The sequence below is a fragment of the Camelus ferus genome, chromosome 8, assembly GCF_009834535.1.
Source record: "Camelus ferus isolate YT-003-E chromosome 8, BCGSAC_Cfer_1.0, whole genome shotgun sequence".
NCBI classification, from domain to species: domain Eukaryota; kingdom Metazoa; phylum Chordata; class Mammalia; order Artiodactyla; family Camelidae; genus Camelus; species Camelus ferus.
This window is the reverse complement of record NC_045703.1, coordinates 65,727,796-65,744,621: the sequence shown is the minus strand read 5'-3', so window position 1 is coordinate 65,744,621 and position 16,826 is coordinate 65,727,796. Positions and strand designations below refer to the sequence as shown.

At 45.8% G+C, this 16,826-nt stretch overlaps 1 protein-coding gene and 1 non-coding gene across 3 annotated transcripts in view; one reads left to right on the top strand and one right to left on the bottom strand.

The window, feature by feature from the left end:
• Positions 1 to 16,826, bottom strand: part of ZDHHC14 (zinc finger DHHC-type palmitoyltransferase 14) — a 242,980-nt gene that overhangs the window by 35,272 nt on the left and 190,882 nt on the right. The window lies entirely within an intron of this gene.
• TRNAV-AAC lies at positions 6,553 to 6,625 on the top strand. Its single transcript has one exon. It is a non-coding gene; the product is annotated as a tRNA-Val (tRNA).

The window sequence follows — 16,826 nt, the reverse complement described above, 5'->3', positions numbered from 1 at the left end:
CGGAGCACTGGGACCAAGAAGAGAAACAACAGCGTAACACTCCATGGCTTCCAGGAGTTCCTTGTCTCATTTGGTGAGGCCACTATTTTCACAATCCAGAACTATCCTCAGACACAAAGAATGAAGCTCTAATGGAGGAAAACTTAATTTAGCAAGTAATCCAGTCTGCTCTCACGATGCTGGAAGCACACAGCACCCTCCCTGACGGGTCAAGGATGAAAACCGGGCAAGGGGTCACCCTACCCTCACTGGCTCTGCTTGGGAGCTGCCTGGGGCTATTTTGAACAGGGAGGCCCATGTTCCTGTTTCCAGGGCAGAAGAGCAGACAAGAGATGGAACAAGCTGACACACGGACAGGGTGGCTCCCAGGGACTGAGTGAGGCTGTAACTGCCCGGAGGGAGAACATCTGGAGGAGGGGGGCCCACAGCCGGTGACGATGTTGCGTGCATCTGAGCAGTTTCAAACAGCTATTATTAGAGGGCAATCTGTGTATTTTCCGTGTGGAAAAACTGAATGTGTGTCCGATGTGCTGGGGTGAGGCGAGGGTGCTTGCGATGGGAGGTTCTTCAGAAAGCTGCTTTGGATTTGCTGCTAAATCCCTTGACTCTGAAGTCTGGATCCTGCCAGAAGGGAGGGGTCTCTACACTGGAACATCTCCGGAGGGTTCCTTTAAAAAGAATGAGACACCATTCCCCAACCGAGGCTGCTGGGCTCTGCGCTCAGCTGTGCAGCACAGAGGGACAGAGCCTGGGGGGACGGGAGTGGAACATGGGGTGTGGGGCAGGAGGGAGGGCAATCAACCTAGAAATTTCTTTAAAATAATGTGAGGTCCAAGTTAGCCAGCTGAGTGCACTGGCCACACCTCAGTTAGCATTGTGCTGGGCTGCCATGATTTGTGGACCTGCTTCCCTCTTCTTCCCCAGTGCTGCCTTGAGGTGAGGCTAGCATCCTAATAGCCCAGGCACCTCTCTAAGTGCCTGGCATGCAGCACACACTCGACAAACCTCCACTAAGCCACAGAAGAAATGCCTTTAATTGCCTTTGGTAATTTTCTGTCATCTCTGCTCCTGACCACCGAGGGAGAAACTAGAGAATGCTGATGAAAGACGAGATTTGGGGCATGCCAACCACAGAAAGGGCAGGGGTCTGTGAAATTTAAATATGCCCAGAGAAGGCTGAGGGTTGGGAGACGCTGACAGAGGCTGAAAGAGCTGACGGGGGTCGTTAGTTTGAATCAGCTCACGAGAGAAGCGACCTCTGGCCTGTCTTGCTGGGGTGGGAAGTAGAGATGGTTTTATTAAAAGCTCCACTGGGAGACCTGGAGGCTTCAGGGGGAATTCAAGGCAACTTTGAAGTCACCAGATCCTAAGTGGGGAAAGAAGTTTCTATTAAAATGTCAGTGGAAACCTAGTTTAGACAAAGGACTTATGGTCCTATTTTGTTCACCCCAAACTCTAAATACTGATAAAAAGAGTATTGCCAATGACGATTAAAGCTGCCATTCTCTGAGTGCCTGTTCTGTTATTTCATTTATCCTTGACGATGGCCCCACGAGGTTGGTGCCATCCCCACCTTTCAGAGGACGGAGCCACTGAGCAAGGTGAGGAAATGGGGATGCGGGTGTTGAGCTGAGCGACAAGGCCACTCCTCTGATCAAAGGAAGACTGATTTCTGGGAGAGATGGAGTATGAAAAAGAGGCCTTAAAATAAGGAGAAATGGAAACATATTAAAATTAGACAGGGACAGGAAAATCCACTGAAATATTATGGGAAACATATTTGCAAAAGTTGTGTTTGAAGGTTGCCAGAAAAACGAATCAAAATGTTTGAAAATGTTGAGAACTTGAAATCTCCCAGAAAACAAGCCCTCAAAAGATAAATAAAATCAGGCCTCAGGCCAAGCAATTCTGAGTTTTCCGCACAGTGGTCCTGGGCTCAGGGGGACTGCGTCTCAGTTTGGAGAAGGAGAGTAATAGTCTCAACTTCTTTCTCCAGGAGTGTCGAGAATCACGTGAAAACTGAAGTGTAAAACTTCTCATTTAAATGTTAATTGCATTTAACTGAAGTTAAATGTTCTTAGAGGTATGAAGTGGAAAATTACTTTTTCTTTAAACCCAGGACTTTTTAATCTCCAAAACTGGAAAAAGTTTTGCCTCATGAGGTATCTTTTGCTTCTTTGGAACGATGACTTTTGAGAGACAATGGCACGTATTGTTACCTGGGCTTTATTGTTCGCCTGTAATTCAAAACGTCATGGAATAGGGGCATTTAGATATGAAATTAGCTAAAGTATTAGCGGACCATATTCTTAGACACTAAATAATTCATGCTGTTCTAAACCTTTTGGTAAAATCTAACTAATAATGGCTTTGCTACTGTGTGCAGTGACTGGGGGATTTCTGGAAAGCAACCCCACCTGCTTACTCTGCCTCCTCCTCTTCACTTTTATCCAAACTCTACTGAGTCCTTGCCATGTGCCAGGCACTGTGCTGAGTATTTCATGTGAATTGTGCCATGTAATTCTCACAAAATCTGATGAGGTCGATGCCATTATGCCCATTTTACAGATGAGGAATGTGCAGATGGAGGAGTTGGCACTGGAACCCAATGCCACTCTTCACCACCACCTGTTCCTGCCTCCTGTACCAGTTCTCTGCTGGTCGCTGGGCCAGCTGGGCCCTGAGGACCCGGACCCTCCCTCCTGGAGACACACACTTGGGACCCTGCAGCTCCAGGCACAGCGCATCAGCAGGAACGGGGACGAGAATGGACCACGGCCATGCCAGGACCAGCACTTGTGTCGGTGGCCCCTTGGGCTTCTGCTTCAGGGCATCTACCTTCTGTGGGGTGCAGAAAAGACCTCGCTCATGTTTGGGGTGCCTCCCCTCAGTCAGGAAGTACTCTAACATGGGAAAAGATAGCCTCATTCTCAGCAAAGTGAATGTCAGAAGAAGTGAAAACTTCTTAAGGAGACATACAGATTTGAGGAACCTGCTTTACAAACACTGTTTATTGAAACGTGGGGCTTAGGAGCTATCTGGGGCAAAGGGAAGAAGTTGGATTAAGTAAGCTCCGAGACCCCTTTGAACTGTAAACTTAAATGTACAGTGACTCTGAGTTTTATTAGTACTTGTATGGATTTTTTCTGGTCTTGAGTCCTTGCCCATGTCCTATAAATTAAGATTCTGCAGATTTTAGCTCCATTTGTTTAAAAAACAAACAAATAAATAAATAATGTAAAACTTTTCAGTGTAAAACCAATTAGTAAATGTAGAATTTTTGTAACCTTTACCCTACAATTCAGCATAACCTTGGGCCAGGCCCCCCACCCCTACAGTCTCATTTGCCTCCCGCCCTGGCTGTGCCACTGCCTGGCACAGACTGTCTCTTTGAGCATCAAGTGTGGGAACTTGACTAATGGGGAGCTAAGGTCCCCTCAGCTCCTCAGTAGGGCAACTTCATATATTTCTATTTCTTCAAACTTCCTAGGTTTGTTTAATGCTTGTTTTTAACTCCTGTTTCTAATGTTGGGGACATTCTGTGCTTCCAGGAGGAGAGATGAGCATGCATGGGAGATGCAAGCACATTGAAGCAACTCATACCATGAGGTAGATCCACTGATTGGAAACAAAGATGAAACTGTTGAGAAAAGCAAAAAAGATCTTTACAGAGAAGCAAAGAGAAATAGTTGCTATTTCTAAGAGGGAGGTAGAAGGTGGAAAAGATTTAGTGTGCAACAAATAGTTTTTGAAAGAAGATATTAAAACGTGAATACAAATGAGATGACTTTAAAAAGTGAATCAGCCTGTTCTCATGCAGAAGGAAATCCTACAATCCCCAAATTTTGGAGCCAGGAGGGTCATCATATGAAGAGTAGACTCTAACGAGGCAGAAGAATTACGTTCCCTTCTCTCCCCCAGTCCTCCAGTGTTCTCTGCCTTTATGGGACTCAGAACAGGAGCCCTGCTATTGAGGTCTTTGAGCTCCCTGCAATTTAGCTGCTGGATTAGGGCTCTGTGTCATTATAATAAAATCAATAACATAAGTTCTAATTTGTATGTCCTCAAGAAAACAGGTCCTCAGTAGTTCTCCAGATGTCACCTGCTAAATTGTGAAACTCTGAAATAAACTCCACTCTAAGCAAAGTGCTTGAATGCTCAGTGAGTCTACTTCCGGGGCTGCCGCTCCTTGACCCCACCAGGCGCCTCTCCCTGGGTACCAGCCCACGTCAGCCTCATCCTGTCTCCGGATTTGCAAGGCCAGAAACTGTGCCTGGGAGTTCTCCTTAATTCTCCACAGAATAAAACAATTCTCTTCCAAATATGAAAAAATAAGTTTATGCTATCAACCCCTTGGGAATGTCTCCAGTTCTTTCCAGAAATTCAAGGGCTTGAAATCAGTATCAACACCATCTTACATCAGGATGGCTTAAACATTTGTAGGGCTTTCTGGTTTTCAGTACCAGCCCACATTCTTTAATTCGCTTGCCCCATATGGAACCTGTGATGTGGGCAGCAGAGATTCCCATGTACAGGTGGAGAAAGTGAATCTCAGAGCCAGACAGAGCTGTCACAGTCCCAGGGCTGCACGTGGGGTGTCTGGGCTGAGAACTGTGTCTGACGTCTAGTCCCTGCTGTTCTCACCTCCCCCATACTCTTGAGACACGTTCTTTCGCAGCCAGTTACTATGTTTTTTGGAGCCTGTCAATTTAACCTCAAAATGAAGGTTTCAGAGCTGAGTTATCTCACAGGTACATTACACCCACGAAAAGCAAGCAATTCTAAGACCCTTCAAAACCTTTTAATTTGACCACAATACACAACTGAAAAATTATATTCCTGACAGGTGTGCTTTTCCAAAGTAAGCATGCCTCTGTGATCTTGTAGCAAAGAATCGACATCATCCGAGGGGCAGGGGGCTGTGTCCATGAGCAGGACACACCGGCTCAGTGAAATAGATGACCATTCCCTTAAAAAGCAAACTGTGACCTGTCAAAGTAGTACTCTTTAAAAAAATTTATCCAGAATGAGACTTCTCTGCAAAACTTCTGAGACATTTCATTTTTCTTAAGTTGAAACTGTAGACTCAACTTCATTATGAGTAGTTTTAAAATATAAGGTTTGGTGATCTGTTGCAAACACCCAGGCTTGGGAGAGTGCTGTGGGAGTGGAGAACCCCAGTCATTCCTCTGGGGCACAAGGGCACTGTCTGCGGTGAGTCTGGACGTCACTGACCTCCAAGCACCACACTCGGGCCTTTACTCTCCTCGTGGATGCATTTCCCTCTGGTGAGTTCATGCCATCTTTCCAACTGCCTGCTAGACGTTTCCACCTCACTGTCCCATAGACACCTCCCATGCAGTGGGTCCTACGCTGTATTTATTATGCTCCCTGGGACTCGCTCCTCACTAAACCACGTTTTCTTAGCACATGGCGCCCCCACGCATCGCGCTGCCCAAGGTAGAGAAGGCACTCATCTGTGCCCTTGGCCCTCACCCCTCCCACCCAGCTGATCAACAGGACTGCTCACTGTATCACCTCTGCGCTCTCTTCTATGCTTCTGCTCCCTGTCTCTGAAGGCCACTGCAGTCGTGGGCCCTGTCACCTCTTTCACGAACCACTGGGAAACCATCCTGGGTCGCCCCGTCAGGCTGTCCTCCACACGGCTGCCAGAGGGACCACCAAAGCGAACAAGACCAACGCAGCCCTTTGCTTATATCCCCTGGGCCAAAGCACAGCCATGGTGTCTGCAGAACTAATGTATTTCTAGATGGAGCTCCCTGGGAGCTGGGAGGCCCCTCCCCAACATCGCTCACCTTTTCTTCCCCTTCAACTAGAGCACACAGAACTGTATCTGCTTTATATATTGGTTTCCTCATTATATTCCATTTTCTAAAGCGGCCCCCTGCTTACAATCACCAAAACAAACAAACAACAAAACTTACAATCACTAGCAAATGTTTGTTGTAATTGTTCTCATCGGTCCCAAGTTAAGTTCCTAGCATGTGTAATATCGCACTGTGGGCAGTGAGCTGTTGAAGGGACGTTGGGTTCTTAAGTTAGAGGACCTGAAATTCTAATCCTAAATGCCTATTTAGTGATGTGACTTAGGCAGGTTTCTGGGCCTCAGCAGTTGGCTAGGCTATTAAAGGTTCTTTCCTACTCAAACAGTAGGACTGTGTGGCTAAATAAATCTTTTCAAGAATTGAAGTCATTTGTGTCTGCCCTACACAAAGTCAGGAGGTGCTGGCAGGCCTCAGGAGTAGAAACTCTATAAATAATTTATCAGAATTAGTTCTCTTGTAGACCCAGGTTGGGCCCAGAACTAACTGGTGGCTCTCAAGCCCTCGGAGACTACCAAGTACTACATAAATACTTCCCCAACCAGGATCGAGTCAGCAGATTTCTAAGACACTAAATACAGTGTGTTGTTTTCTTGTTTGTTGCTGTTGTTTTTACAAAGCATGCCAGCACTTCACTGAGTCACCATGGTCTAATCAGTGGATCATTAATTACTTTTCTAAACACAGGCACTTAAAAGGTCAAAGGTGGGGAGGTTATAGCTCAGTGGTAGAGTGTGTGCTTAACATGCACAAGGTCCTGGGTTCAATCCCCAGTACCTCCATTAAAATAAATAAATAAACCTAATTACCCCCACCTCCCAAAAGAAACAAACACACACACACACACACACACACACACACAAACAAAACAAAGGAACAGGTTGAAGTTTCTATATAATCCCATGCTCTTGGATTGGAAGAATATTGTTAAAATGGTCATACTACCCAAAGCAATCTAATGCAATCCCTATCAAACTACCCAGGACATTTTCCACAGAACTAGAACAAATAATCCTAAAATTTATTTGGAATCACAAAAGACCCAGAATTGCCAAAGCAATCCTGAAGAAAAAGAACAAAGTTGGAGAACTAACCCTCCTAGACTTCAGACAATACTACAGAGCTACAGTAATCAAAACAGTGTGGTACTGGCACAAAAACAGACATACGAATGGATCAGAATAGAGAGCCCAGAAATAAACCCACACACCTATGGTCAATCTTCAACAAAGGAGGCAAGAATATACAACAGAGAAAAGACAGCCTCTTCAGCAAGTGACGCTGGGAAAGTTGGATAGCCGCATGTAAATCAGTGAAGCTAGAACACTCCCTCACTCCATACACAAAAATAAGCTCAAAATGGCTTAAAGACTTAAACGTAAGACAAGACACTATAAAGCTCCTAGAGGAAAACACAGGCAGAACATTCTCTGACCTAAACCTCAGCAATGTTCTCCTAGGGCACTCTACCAAGGTCATAGAAATAAAAATGAAAAATAAACAAAAAGGACCTAATTAAGCTTATAAGCTTTTGCACAGCAAAGGAAACTATAAACAAAAGGAAAAGACAACCTATAGAATGGGAAAAAATATTGCAAATGATACAACTGACAAGGGTTTAATTTCCAGAATTTACAAACAACTTATACCAACTCAGTAATAAAAATAAACAAACCCATCAAAAAAAATGGGCAGAAGACCTAAACAAACATTTCTCCAATGAAGACATACAAATGGCCAATAGGCACGTGAAAAAATGCTCAATATTGCTAATTGTCCAAGAAATGCAAATCAAAACTACAATGAGGTATCATCTCACACTAGTCAGAATGGCCATCATTAAAGTCCACAAACGATAAATGTTGGAGGGGATGTGGAGAAAAGGGAACCCTCCCACACTGTTGGTGGGAATGCAGTTTGGTGCAGCCACTATGGAAAACAATATGGAGATTCCTCAAAAAAACCAAAAATAGACCTACCATATGATCCAGAAATCCCACTGCTGGGTATATATCTGGAGGAAACTCTAACTCAGAAAGATAGATGCACCCAAGTGTTCATAGCTGCACTATTTATAATAGCCAAGACATGGAAGCAGCCTAAATGTCCATCAACAGATGACTGGATAAAGAAGCTGTGGTATATTTATAAAATGGCATATTACTCAGCTATAAAAATAACCAAAAAAGAATAAAAGAATGCCATTTGCAGCAACATGGATGGACCTGGAGATCATCATTCTAAGTGAAGTAAGCCAGAAAGAGAAAGAAAAATACCATATGATATCACTCATATGTGGAATCTTAAAAAATGAGACAAATGAACTTATTTACAAAACAGAAACAGACTCACAGACATAGGAAACAAACTTGTGGTTACGGAGGAGGGAGAAGTAGGGGGTGGAGGGATAAAACGGAAGTTCCGGATTTGCAGATACAAACTACTATATATAAAATAGATAAACAGCAAGGTCCTACTGTATAGTACAGGGAACTATATTCAATACTTTGTAATATTGTATAATGAAAAAGAATACAAAGAGGAATATATATATATATATATATACACACACATATATATATATAACTGAATCACTATGCCGTACACCAGAAATTTACACAGCATTGTAAACCAACTATACTTAAATTAAAAAAAAAAAAAAAAGCTCTAGCTAATGGTCAGTACTGGCCGTGCAATATGTGAAGCCCACTACAAAAAAAACTATAGGGCATCCTATTAAAATTATTCAGAATTTCAAGACAGCAAGAGCAGAACATTAAATCAGCCTTGGGTCCTCCGTACCCGTGAAGCCACCCTGTTAGCTGTTTATGGCCTGGGAATGTGGTTTTCTAACTTCGTGGCCGATTAATTTCTAGAGATTCCATTGCGTTGTCTGAAAGGGCTGACAGAGGGCATCTAAGAGCAAAGTGCAGTGAGAAAGTTGTGATTCACCAGGAGTTCACCTTAACAGGAGGCTAACATCCCATTCAGTACAGAGAGCCTTGGGGCAGGTAGCAAAACCCTCCTGGCAGTACTTGCTAGAGCTCCGGAGCTCAGATCCCGCTGCGGGGCGGGGCGGGGCGCGGCGGGGCGGGGGCTGAGCACCGCGGGCCTGCGTGCGTGTGGCGGGAAGAGGTTAGTGAAGGAAGACTGGGACGGAGGGCACCCAGGCAGAGGCAGCAAACGCTAAAACTCTCCACCCTCTCATCTATAAGTCTCCCACGAATATCAGAGGCTCTGTTTTTTAACCTCTAGAGCACTGATCCTTAACCCTTTTTTATTCCCTAATGCTTTGAAAATCTGATGAAAACGACGGTCCCCCCCACCCTCATACACTCACACACAGCAGTTTACATGCAACTTCCCTCGGCCTGTTCTTCGTTAAGTAGGATTGACCTATTGGTTTAAGTTTGCTGAACCTGAAGTAACTGATTTTCAAGTTGAGTTGTTCTAAGAAGGCAGGCAGGCAGGCAGGCAGGAAGGTGCCCACCTACTGACCGGCCTGCTAAATATGCCATCCTTGGGTTAGAAGGGACACACCCCAAACCCCAGCCCAGCCTGAGGCTGGTGCTCTGTGCTAACCTGGCTTAACTGCCAGGCATCGGCCCCCCAGGATGGGAGCTGCTTTACACACAGGAAGGGCCTAGGTTTTATTCAGAGTTTTCCAAACTAAAGGGCTGTAATCAAGTAAGGGGTCATAAAGTTAATTCAGTTGGTCATGACCTGCATTAAAAAATAAAAAAGCATAAACTAAAAAACATCAAGGCATCTCATCCAATCAAGCACTGCTTCCTGAAACTGAGTATTTGTGTACACTGAATCCCAATGTAAAACGCATCTTGTATTGTGAGTTGCAGAGGCAAGAACACTTGAAAGCGACTACTTTATTCAGATTTGTAGCTGCCACAAGATAGGCCTCACATATTTGTCAAGGGAATAAATCTATGTGTAAATTATGGCTGTAATAGGCCTAAATACATTACGAGTCATTTTTAATTGCTATTTCAATCCTCCTAGAACTGTATCACGGTTACTAGTTCCTGATCAAACTTAATTAAAAAATTGTATCACTTCTCTTGGAGTCTGAAAATTTTCATTTGTGCTGCTAGGAGGTTTGAGGGTGTGAGCTGTGAATTTTGTTTAGTTTTAAAAAAAATTCTTATTTTTTATTGAAGTGTAGTCGATCTACAATGTTAGTTTCAGGTGTACAGCAAAGCGCTTCAGTTTGTTTTGTTTAGTTTAGATTCGGGGAAGGAAACTTTTTTGTTCCAGTTGAGAACACTAACCTAGTCACTGAGCTAAAAAAATAATACACTTTTTTTTTTTTTTTTTTAAAGAGAGAAAGGTAAAAGAGAGATGAGGGCAGATACAGGCAAAAGAATGTCCAATTCTTTTTTATCCTTCATCTCTCCCCTTTCATCTTTCCCTCCCTCCTTCAGCAAATGTTCACTGAGCACTTAGGGCAGGCAAGGTGCGGGTTGCTGGGAATGCGAGGTGAGGAACAGAGAAGGCTTCCCTCTGGGAGCTGATGAGTCCCTGGGGCAGAGACCTTCACCAGATAAGCCAGCAGGGTGGCGAATCTGTCAGAGCTTGAAGGCTGAGTACAGAAAGCCACATGGGAGGAGTGTGCTTCCCTAGGAACCACCCCAGATCCCCCCGCCAGCCCCTCCACTCAGAGGTGAGTGGGAGTTAACAGAGAGGACCGTGGCTTTTTCCAGGAAGGGAGAGGGGGCCCTTGGAGCTGGAGAGGTAGGTGGGGCACGATCTGTAGGCCAGGTTAAGGATTCTGGCCCCCTTCCAATTAGCCACCAGCAGGAAATCACTTTTAAGGAAAGAGGCAGTGTGAGAAGATTCTGTTTGGGATGGTAGAGGGTGGACTGGGTAGGGAGAGGAGTGGAGAGTGGGAGTCCACTAGGAGACCCCTGCCGAGGCAAGGTGAGAGACGACGGTAGCTTGCAGCTGGCCGGGCCAACGCAAAGGGAGGGAAATGCACCCACCAAGTAAGAAAACAGAGCCCGGTGATGGGTTCAAGGAAGAATGGGAGAGGAGGGAGCCAAATGTGACCATCAGGTATTTGCCTTGTGCAACCATGGAAGGTGCTGGCACTCTGCGTGGTGGGGGTCCTATGCATCTGCAAGCCTGGAGCTCTGACCAGATGCCTAAGCTGGAGACATAAACTCGAGAGAGAGAGAGAGACAGTCTTCAGGAAGGCAAAAGGCAGCAAGACTGGAAATGAGCTCATGCTCCCCAGAGACAAAGCCAGGAGCCACACACAAATCAAGGGAGACAGAGCAAGCCACAGAGGTACAGGTGTGAGGAGAGGGAGGCAAACAGAAACAGACTTTCATGAAGTTAACTGCTAGAGGCTTTTCTGGGTTTTGAAGAAAACTATTTTAAAAGCAGAGTTGCAGTTTGACAATTATGGGCAGAAATGAGGTGAGCACTTCTTGGTCAGATAAAAATAAAACCATGGCCAAAGATCACTCTCCTCCGGAGTAGGTCCAATTTACTTTTACAGTAGGAGGACGCCTGTGTGCAGCACACTGACCCCGGGGTTGAATTTCATGGCAGTAATCCAGGACAGGCTGGAAATATGCCCTGGACACCCCACAAATTCTGTTGTTGAGACTTTCCTGTTGGTGAAGGATGCATTTTTCCAAAATATCGCATGAGACATAGTCTCTTTCTTTTGTTGAGAACAATTTTTAAATACATAAATAAATGCACAGCATAAGAAAAGACATGTTTTTAAATTGACTTTAGGTGCATTATTTTAAATTGTTAGTCTTCTAACAAAGTATTTTTGTAAAATGCACATTCAAATGGCTTCCGGTCTTTCGTGAGAGTATCTGACCCAAGTGTCCAGAAAGGCCCTCCGGGGCTGGCCATGCGGGTTCTCTTCTCTTGATGGTTATATTTCTCATTCTACGTTTATAAATCGTCCTTCTGATTATGAATTGGCTGCCCAAATGGTTTGACCACAGGCAGAGGAAGGGCTGGCTGTGCACAGTGGGAGGGTTCTGCCCCCGGAGAGTGAGTCATAGAGTCATTTGCTGAAGATGAACAGTTCAGCATCCTGGCTTCGCACATTCAGTGTGAGAGCTCTGTCCCAAAGGGTGGCTCTGTACAGCCCAGCAAAACCAGGACCCCAATCCTGTGAAGAGTCGGGCTGCTCTGAGAGGGCTCTGGGGTAGCCCCCTGCTTCCCAGGGTGTGAGCCAGCCTCGCCTGCTGTTTCTCATTTGTGTGGATGAACAGCCCTCCACCCCTGCCTCCTGGGGGTGTGTGAGGCTCCCATGGCGACGGACTGAACAAAACAAGGCTCACTGAACTTTCACGGGGGCGGGCGGTTTTCTTGATTGTTCCCACACTAGGTCCAGCTTCTTGACTTGGGCAGGATCTCCCTCGTTAGCTGCCTGCAGATAATCATATATGAGGGGGCGGGGCCACTCCTCTATGATGCCAGCGAAGGACTCTGTTGGGATGTCCCCTCTGGGATGAGCATTAGAAGGACTCGCCCTACAAAGTTATGGGTAAAAGTTTCACAAATGCACGTTATGATGTTATCTCCCAGTTTTTCTCTCCAAGGAACCGCTGATGACTTTTAGTCAGCAAGTCGAGGAGACTGGACCTATTCCAGCCTGGTTGCATCTATGGGGTTCCCTTGCTTGTTCCCTGACATCCTGAGGCTAGGCTCCCCTTCCTCTACTTTCGCTAAAGCACTCGCCCAGAGTCCAGTCTTTGTCCATGGACAGTCCCTTGCTATCTGTGGATTCTTGAAGAATTTGCTTCCTCCTCTCAGCACTGTCTTCACCGCCTCTGTTGTCTATCCCGAAGCCCCAGGAGAAGGGGAAACTTTCTGCTTCTAGCAGGGTTGAAAACGGATTCATTAGCAGCTTATTAAAACGATTTTTGTCAAAAGACTATTAAAGAGTCCACCTCGCTCTCCACAAAGCTCTCAGTGCTCTTCAGGACCTCCCCTTGTAAACTGTAAAGAGCTGGACAGAAGGGAGGAGAGGTCATGCTGGCCGTGGGGAACGTTCTGGCCGAGGGAGCTGAGTCACTGGGGTTCTGCCCCGGTGGCAGGGCTGGCACCCTGAGCAGCTGGGGGGCGCCCTCTCTGGTCACAGCTCCGCCCCGCAGGGCTCGGATCCCGCACCTGTGTTACCACATCCATTTCACTACCTCTCACTTCCTCTCCGCGTCTGCCTTTCTTGCTCCCTCCTTTCTGCATTTCTTTTCCTACTATTTTCTAACACTCCTTTTCTCCTCTCCCGTTTTCTTCCTTCTGTGTGTTTTTTGACTGCAGACTCCAGCCAACCATTCAGAGCTGGACATACGCGGGGCTCAGGTTCGGTGCCCGGAAGCTGACTTCACTGTCTCTGGATCCTCGTGTTTAAGCTGCTGCAGATCAAGCTCTGGACCAAGAGCCAGAGGGCTCCAGGTGGTTAAACTGAGTCATGTTCTTTACAGACTCAGGTCATCGTGTCATGATTCACCTGAAATATGTGAACTCTACTTTTCTTTAAAAGCATTAGTTTTCTAACATGGGAAAATAACCACATGCTCAGGAGACAGAAGGATCAAACTGTCTTCTTTGCCCCAACTCAATGAATTTAATGAAGCACTGAGTGCTGTGGCTTCTTCCTCCAGAGTATTTCTGGGATCCGCCCACGGCATCTTTCCATCTCCGTGGCTACTACCTGAGCCTGGGTTGCTGTAACCTGCCCGTACCCTGGGGCAGCAGCCCTCTCGCCCATCTCCTTGGACCCATCTTATCACCATACAGTTCACTGTCTGCAATGCTGACAGAGGGCACTTCCTGAAATACACAGTTGATAAGGCCACTCCATCGCTCTTGCCCTTAGGATAAGGTTGAAATTCCATAGCATGGCTTGGAAGGTGTATGCTCACGTCCTGCCTCTTGCTTCGGTCCTCTCTGCCTGAAGTCTCCACATCTCCTGGAGGGCAGCCACTTCCTCCAGGCCCTCGGTCTGCCTGCCTCCTGCTGCTCTGGGCTTCTGCACACGTCTTCCTCCTAGTCGCCTGCCTCCCTTTGCCCGACGACTGGCACTCATCCTTTAGTTTCAGATGGGATGCTCCTTCCTCTGGGTTAGGAGTCTCTCCTGTACACGCCCATGTGACCCTGTCCCACAGGTGTTCGTTAATCTACCTGTGCTCCTCCATAGCAAAGCTCTACAGACAGGGCTGTGCTGTTCAAGTTCACCATCGTCTCCCCGGTGCCCACCGAGCAACGAGCCAGGCACACAATCGACAGTAGATTAATTCAGTCATTCTTACACTGGTACGTATACATGGCCATGTGTATAGCCCTAAAGGATTCTTAGCCTAGAAGCACCACATCTCTGAGCACAGCATTATAAGAATCCCAGGCATACATGCTGATGATTTTCTGTCCTGCAGCAAATATTCAGTATGATCAAAGATGGAAAAAATTCATTTTTGGTTCAATTCATTGAAGTGAAAAACAAATCCATAAATCAGTTAGTACTAACCAAATGGTTTTTCAGGCACAAATGGCTTGGTAGACAACTGGCTACTTCTATCACACGATACATAGCACACCATTCAACTGTGATATGGCTGTGAATTTAATGTGTAAGATCCAAGCGTCTTCTCTGTAACACCATCTTATTTTTGCTAACTTTCAATGAAAAGGTATGTGACACAAACCATTATAAAACCTGATTGGGGCTTGGAAATAATCCTAGCTTCAACTTTAACACAATATTGTATTATCTTTTGTGGGAAAATTTAGATTTCTTTAACTGCACCAAGGGTTCTTTTCTTCCCAAGATTTCTAAGCAGCATAAAGCGATTGAGACATGAACAGTGGGAAACAGTGAATTCTTAATAATTTTTTTTAAGTTTTTTTGGGGGTGAGGGTAATTAGGTTTATTTATTTATTTTTAGAGGAGGTACTGGGGATTGAACCTAGGACCTCATGCATACTGAGCATGCACTCTACCATTTGAGCTATACCCTCCCCACGTCTTAACAATTTTTAAGAAGGGTTCTATTTACCCAGGAACACAGAGGTGGGGAGGGAGAGGCTGGGAAGGGCCAGGGGCACAGACCCCAACCTGCCAGTGAGCTCTCTGTTTTCTACTTTGCAATGAAAAGGTGACACAGATGCTCCCAGAAAACCACCAGGAGTCTGGAGCAGGCTGGACACCAGGTTTGACAGGCACCCAGGTGGGTGGCCCAGGCCCGCCCGCCCCCTGCAGGAAGCTCTGTGTGTGTGTGTCTGTGTGTGCATGTGCGCGCCGCGCACTGTACACCTGTGTTTGGGTTGAGAAAGAGGAAGGAAGAATGAGCCCAGTATAGTTTTTCTTTTCTTAAAAAAGAAACGTTTAAAAATGGAATTCTTGAAATAACTGTTACTATTACTTGAAAAAAATCAACAGAAGCCCTCTGGGGTGGGAGCAATGCTACCTGTCATCTTAAGCAGCCTGTTTTCTAATAACTGCAGGCTCTAAACAAGACTCCACTGGGGTTCTTAACCTAGTTTGTGTGCCAGGAACCCTGTTCGCAGTCTCGTGAAGCCGGGGACCCCTTCCCAGAATGTTGTTAAATACATAGCCTCCGTGGGGTGATGAAAGAAACCAGAAATAAATCTCATTTTCAAAACAGTTTAAAAGTTGTGACATAGTAAAATACATGCTTATTTATTCATATGCCAAATAGCAAGAGCTAAGGTTTATCAAGCACTGCAGTTTCTAACTGGTAGCAAGTGTCAGTGAGCTTCTGATTTACCTGCGATGTCTGTAACGTCATTTGAAAATGTCTGTGGTTTCTAGTGACTAACACAACTAGCGGGGTGCCTCTGTTATCACTGAAGGACATATTACATTTCATTTGGAGGCGAGTGAGAATAGAGATGTCATGGTTTTTCCCATCCAAGCTCGTGGATCCCTTGAATCCCATCCACGGTGCGCAGGTGAGGTATCCCTGCTCTAAGCAAACCCTAGAGGCAAGGGTCTCGGCCCCTAGTCAGGCGTGTCCTTGGAGGGCTTGGGCCCAGGGAGTGAGCTGCATGTCTGCAGTAGGGCCCCTGTCCTGGTCTGTCTGTCTTGGGGGATTATCAAGAGATCGTTGAACTCTTTCTAATGTTTAGGGTTCACTACTTTCGCTCAGGTGGCTGAAACCTATCAGCTTACTGGTTCCTGCAGACCCATTAAACTCTTGCCTAGGATCTTAAAGACTAACAGGAACCCTGAGGAGGAAGAGGTCCAATCCGAGGTACAGAGAGCCTTTGTGACACTGAAAACAAGAATGGTGAGGCAGTATAATTTCCAGAGGGTAAAATCATCTTCATATGCCATCTATGAAAGATTTTTAAAAATTAAAGTACTTACACTATATCTTGTCTTGTTAACATGATAATCTTGGGAATAACTAACATGTTGAGCATCCTTATAACTCTGCATGAGCCCCACTAGGTCGTGCCAGACGCTAACCTCCCCAGTTCCTCCTCAGCTTTTACAAGCTTTTAAAGGCTGGTGACATGTGGGATTCGTCTTCCACTCTCCCTCTGCACATTGCACCCCAGCCTCGTACCAGGCACAGGGCCCCACTCACGGTGGACACGAACTGTTGGATGATCTGTGTTTCTCCCAGGCTGGTGTAGAAATGGTTACCTTTCCTCACCTGTTACGGTTTTACTTGTCCACCTGCTGCTGACTTGCAGGCCCGGCTGAGTTTTTCTCTGCTCTAAGTCTGTGGTTTACACACCTTCACACAGAGGCTGGGAGGCTTCCCTCTAGTTCTAGCTGCCAGTGTCTTGCTGTGTGGGCCTGGACAGCCCCTGCCCTCTCTGAATTTGAGTTCTGTAGCAAATGTGGATGGTTCTCTCTGCCCTGCTAATGCTCAGGCTGGTTGTGAGCAGCAAATGAGATAACGTATATAGAACTACCTCCAAAGGGAAAAAAACATACATAAATACGTGATGGTATCATAAAAA